Below are 6,378 nucleotides of genomic sequence, written 5' to 3'. Positions count from 1 at the left end.
CCGCCAGCTTAGCCAGATTGCTCCTGACAAGATAACGCAACTCATTACTGTCCTGCAATAGATTCCTGTTACGGGGAAGTCCCTGCTCGACCATTACCGAGTGCAGTAGAGTTCCACAGCTCATGGATGAAAATGTATGATTATTACTCCATGGAAATGCAATCAAAGTTCATAAGTGTCTTACCTGCCATTTATTATTGAGAGCAGACAGGGAAAAGAACGGAATTAAGCATTTCTAACCACACTCGGCAATCGACTCTCAGGGACTTCCCCAGAACAGGAAGCTGTGGCAGGACAGTAGTGAGTTGTGCTCACTTCACAATAGCAATCCGGCTATGCTAGCAGAGCTTTGATGCCTTGTGCTGAGACACTATTGGTACTGTTGCTGAAGTTTGGTGCTGTTCGGAGCATTATTTGTGACTTTTGACGGCAGTTTCTTGCTGGAGGCGTATACTGCAATGTAAAGGACATCAACATAGTGCATGTTGTTTTTTATGTACTGTACTTTTAGGTACTTTATATTGACACTTCCTTTTAAACTGATGTATTTTATTTTGAGAGACTTTGTGTGGTGTATTTTATTTTGAAAGGGCTGTAAATGGAAAAAGGGAACTAATTGACTGCAACAAATTTGATAGAGAAAGGTCAAGGAGCATCATGGACATTCACGGATAAAAGGAAATTAACTATGGTGTTGAAAGTTAACTTCATGAGTGATTTATTAGCCCGGTTGAAAGTGGCAACAAGCTCTTACGTTGGTGTTGTTGTTGGTCGGATTGTAAAGACAAGGTCACAAGGAATTACAGAAAGGAATAAAACACTTCAGACCATCAGTAAAGGTTCCTTAATTTTTAACTGGAGCTACAGTTATTTCTGAGGTTGCTAAAACAACATAAATTAGCAGTCTGCTAACTTGATCTCTCAAGGGGGGGGGGGGGGTCTCACTCGGCGTCACGGTGTGTTAGGCCATGGATTAAATTTACACCGGAATATCCCTTTGACTGTAATAACCTTGGGGCATGACAATCTTATCAGTAGGCTACACTTTTCATCATGGGAAAACATCCAACGGGTCTTTCTGACAATGCCTGGAGGCTGAGACACTTAAGCATATCATTACATATATATAACAAAAGGAAGTAAATTAGAATGTGGAGACCGTATTCAAGAGAAGAAATTAGCTAGCTCATCATATCATAACAATTGTTCATTTTGTGATAAAAGCACTAAATTTGGTGCACATACATCTTAATATATTCAGAAGAAATCTGGATATTGGGCCATTGCAGATTGGCATTCTGATTACCATGACAACCATTTTCCATACAAGTTACATACAAGTTAAAGTGAAAAACAGTTTTTATTACAATGAAAGGCAATAATAAATAAAACTATGCAACAAGTGGTGAGATTGTCTCTATATGTTATAGGCCTTCTTCTGCCGATTTACAGGCTGAAACTAAGATCTGCTAAACCTGTGGTCGAGACTGTGAGGAGATGAGGAGATGGACCAACAAGGCAAAGCTGGAGTCACAGGCCTGCTTTGACTGCACTGATTGGAGTGTTTTTGAGGCTGTTGCAGCAGACCTGGACGAACATACTGATACTGTGACATCGTACATCAGTTTTTCTGAAGATTGCATGTGTGTGCCAACTAAAACCTTGTATACAACAACAATAAACCCTGGTTTACTGCAAATCCCAGGGAGCTTTATCAGGCCAAGGAGAAGGCCTACAGAAGTGGGGACAGGATCCTGTACAACCAGGCCAGAAACACACTGACTAAGGAGATCAGAGTAACAAAGAAGTGCTAGACTGTACGATGGAGTATTAGGGCCATACTAAGTGGAGAAAAAAAAAAGAAATTGCAAGAACAAAGTCATAATATTACAAGAAAAAAGTAATAATATTACCAGAATAAAGTCATAATGTTATGAGAATAAAATTGTAACAATACGAGAAAAAAGTTGTAATGTTACGAGAATAAAGTCGGAATAATACGAGAATAATGTAATAATAACACAAGAAAAAAAAAGTTGTTTTAACGGGAAAAAGCTTCGATAGCATTATCAAAACGTGAGCAGTACTTTCTTTGAAATTGTCTTTTTGCACAATTGTTTCAAAGTCCTGATACTTATGATAATTTGATGCTGATGTGCCAATAGATTAAGTATTTCCTTATTTGTGAAACCGATACCAAAGTATAACTTCACAAGATGCTCAACATTCCTCATTTTAATGCACTCTTGTAAGAGTTCTAATAAAATGACTACTTTATTTTCGTCATGTTACGACTTTTTCTTGTAGACCTAATATGATGACTTTGTTCTTGTAGACCTAATGTTATAACTTTATTCTCGTAATATTATGACTTTATTCTTGTAATTTAAAATATATATATATGCCAAGATTGTAAACAATTCATTGAATACTTTTGAGTAGATTATGGCCTTGTTCAGCACTAGGTGATATTAAGAACAACTTGACATTAAGAACAACTTATATGATGATTTTAATTAGTGATTTTTTTGTTTACTTCCAGGTTGTGCTATTTGCAGCATGACAAAATCAACTGGCGTCCTCACAGAAAGTGAGTCTGAAGAGTGGGCTTCCTTTAAGATTCAGTCCTCAGGCTCAAACGAAAACAGAGAAACAGCCCTGGCCTCCTTGAGGAACAAGATTCAACGACATCAGACATCCAGGGCAGACGAAATAGCTCACTGAAAAGGGTGGACAGGATTTACTTGGGAATATGGTGAGAGCTGTGTCTGAAACTGTGTTTTCTGAGACAGATGCTGTTTTCAGAACAGCATACTATCTTGCTAAGATGAACCGACCCTTCACTGACCATGACACTCTCATCGAGCTTAAGGAAAAAAATGGTGTAAACGTGGGCACTAGTCTACACTCAAGGTACAGTTCCATGAAAATCGTGGAACACATAGCAAAAGAGATGCTGATGACGCTACATCTCTCAGCCACAAATCTGCCATGATTGTCAATGTGAAAGCCTCTGTAGATGGAGCTACTCCTGAGTTTGTGTTTCTGGAGCTGTTGAGCTGGAAAGCTAAAGGGCAGAGGGCATAGAGGAAGCTCTGTTGAACTGTTTGGACACTGCAGGCTTCAGTGAAGAATGGCTTCAACAGAACTGGGTCTCATTTGTTTCTGAGGGAGCCAGTGTCATATTGGGCAAGAACTCTGGTGTGGTAACCAGGCTGACTGCAAGGTACCCTAACCTCTTCACATTGCACTGCATGAACCACCGTTTGGAACTGGCAGTATCTGATGCTGTGGATGAGGTTCAATCAATCAACCACTTCAAAGCATTCATGGAGAAGATCCACAATCTCTACATTCAGTCCAATAAAAATTCATGGGAACTTCTGGAGGCAGCACAAGACGTGGGCTTGCAATTCCTGAAAATTGGCAGAGTTTTAAATACATGATGGGTGGCCAGCAACTTCCATGCTGTAAAAGCGTTGTGGAGGTCATATGAAGCACTCAATAGACACTTTGAAAATGCTGCGGGAGATCAGACAAGAAACTGCAAAGAGAGACAAACCTACAGAGGCTTGGCACATCGTATGCAAAGCAAAGAATTTCTGTGTGACACTGGACTCGTGTACAATGCACTGTCTGAACTTGCAAAGCTGTCTCAGCAACTCCAAGCCCATTCAATCACACTTTTAAGAGCAGAACAGCTTCTGAAGCGCACCATCTGATTGCTGGCATCATTCAAAGACTCTCCAGGAGAGAAATCGGAGGAGGCATTGAAAGCACAGGCTTCGGGACATTTTGGATCAGTTTCACTGGAGTCAAATGCGAAGCTCAACCCAATCAATGCAAAGCAGTTCCTACAAAGTCTGATCAATAACTTGGAGAAGCGCCTCTCATTTGAAGGTGAAACACTTTGTGATCTGAGCATTCTGGACACAAGCAACTGGTCATCAACTTCTGGCATATGGTATGATGAGTCACAAGTTAAATGACTGTGCAGGCAGTTCAGTCTTTGTGAAGACCACAGTGATCCCATGTATTAAGCAGCACATCTCTTCCCTGAGAGGACTTTTTGAAAAATACTTCCTGATCAACAGTGCTCAGTATGACTGGGTTATGGATCAATTCAATGCAGCAGGTTGGTATTTTGACATTTTTTTGAATAATATACTCATATATTATACATGCATTTTATTTATGTTGTATGCTACTTACTAACTTGAGTGGAATGTTGTCAAACAGATTTTTTTGTGTTTATTATGCAATGGCAAATAAAGTAAGCCTATTTATTTATATTCTGCAAATCTGCAGTACCTGCTGATTTTAGGTGTGTTGAGGAGGACCAGTTCTTTGAAATGACATCTGACTCCACCCTGAGGCTGAGGTTTACAGCTCAGACTCTGTGAATTCTGGTTTGGAGTGGAGAGGGAGAATCCACCCACTGGGCAGAGAGCTGTGTGTATTCTTCTTCCCTTGGCAACATCATATCCCTGTGAGATGGGCTTTTCAGCTGTTGCTTCACTGAAAACAAAGTACAGATCTTAAGTGAACATTGAGCATGACTTGAGAGTGGCAGTATCAAGCCTGCAACCCCGCTATGTAAAGATGTGCAATGCAAAACATGCTCAACACTTCACTTCACTTGTTCACTTGCTCACCTGTCTTGCCAAATGCATTTATTATTAATTATTAGGGTCCGAGCAGGTCACAGACCTGCGAGGTCCCTATTGTAATTGAAAGAGAAAGAATTATTCTTCTGCGGTTCAACTGCTGTTTTGAAAGCCTGAACAGACCCCAAAACTCACCAGATTTGGAATATACATCACATAATTTGATGTCATTGGCCGTGGGCGTGACCTGCAGGCTCTGTAGTGCCCCCTATTGTTCTTGCCTGCCTTCCACATGCGCATAGATGAACAAAATTCGTTATGCAGATTCATCATGAGCAGACGCACAAAAAAGTCTGAGGGACCGATACCGTCACTCCAACAGGAAGTCGGCCATTTTGATGTGTGGTGGCATTTTTCCCAAATTCATGCCTACTTTGAAAACTATCTTGTCCTAGATCTTAAACACCACAGTCTTCACACTCACTCAGTATCATCTTCATGCCTTGAAGATGAAAAGTTATGGAAATCTTTCGGCTACGTCATACCTGGTGGGCGTGATGGTGGAAACCATTTTTTCCTTCACCGTAAAGCATCAAGTCTTTATAGCTTCAACATACAATTTCCCATCTACACCAAAATGCACATACATGTAGACAGTGTCGCCCCGAATACGTCTCAGCATCAATACTAAGTCGGCCATTTTGATTATGGCCGCCATTATTTCCAATCCTCACACTGTAATGACATCCTCCAACAGATTTAACACAACAGACTTCACAGTCAGTCAGTATCATCCTCAGACCTTGAAGATGAAAACCTGTTAAAAGCTTTCGCCTTCATCATACCTGCTGGCCATGGTGGTGTGGTCAATTTAAATCCTTCGCCATAAAGCATCAAGTCCTCGTAACTTCAACATACAATTCCCCTTCTACACCAAATCTCTCAGGAATGTAGGGGGAGTTGCCCTGAATATATCTGTGCATCAAAACTGTGTCATCATCATAGCACCACCCACTGGACACAGGAAGTCAGGCAAAAACATCATAATGTAATGCCCCGCCTCCTGCTTGCAGATACAGGAACGACATTGGGTGTGCATATTTGTCATGAGCAGACGCACAAAAAACCCTCTTGGACCCATACTGTCAGTCCAACAGGAAGTCATCCACTTTGATGTGAAACGCCATTTTATGCCTCCTTTGAAAACTATCTTGTCCTAGAGATTAAACACCACAGTCTTCTCATTAACTCAGTATCATCTTCATGCCTAGAAGTTCAAAAGTTATAGAAATCTTTCTGCTAGGTCATACCTGGTGGCCGTGATGGTGGAAACGATTTTTTTCCTTCCTTCACCATGAGGCATCAAGGCTTTATAAGTTCAACATACAATTTCCCATCTTCACCAGATTATTCAGGAATGTAGAGGGAGTTACCCTGAATATATCTGTGCATCAAAACTGTGTTATACCCATAGCGCCACCCACTGGACACAGGAAGTCAGACAAACATCATCCGATTGACATGACATTTCCTGCTTGTTTTCTCCCCAGCATCACATGCAAGTAACAGGTGAGCGCGCAATCCGATGGCGCCGCAGCCTGATACACCTGCCGGCTGTGGTGGTGCCGTCCATTTAAATCCTTAGCTATGAAGCATCAAGTCCTCGTAACTTCACCATACAATGTCCTGCGCCAAATCTCTCAGGACTGTAGAGGGAGGCACCCTGCATATATCTGTGCGTCAAAACTGTGTCATATCCATAGCGCCACCC

This window comes from Acanthopagrus latus, chromosome 16, assembly GCF_904848185.1.
Source record: "Acanthopagrus latus isolate v.2019 chromosome 16, fAcaLat1.1, whole genome shotgun sequence".
NCBI classification, from domain to species: domain Eukaryota; kingdom Metazoa; phylum Chordata; class Actinopteri; order Spariformes; family Sparidae; genus Acanthopagrus; species Acanthopagrus latus.
The sequence above is the reverse complement of the archived record's forward strand: the minus strand, read 5'-3'. Positions refer to the sequence as shown.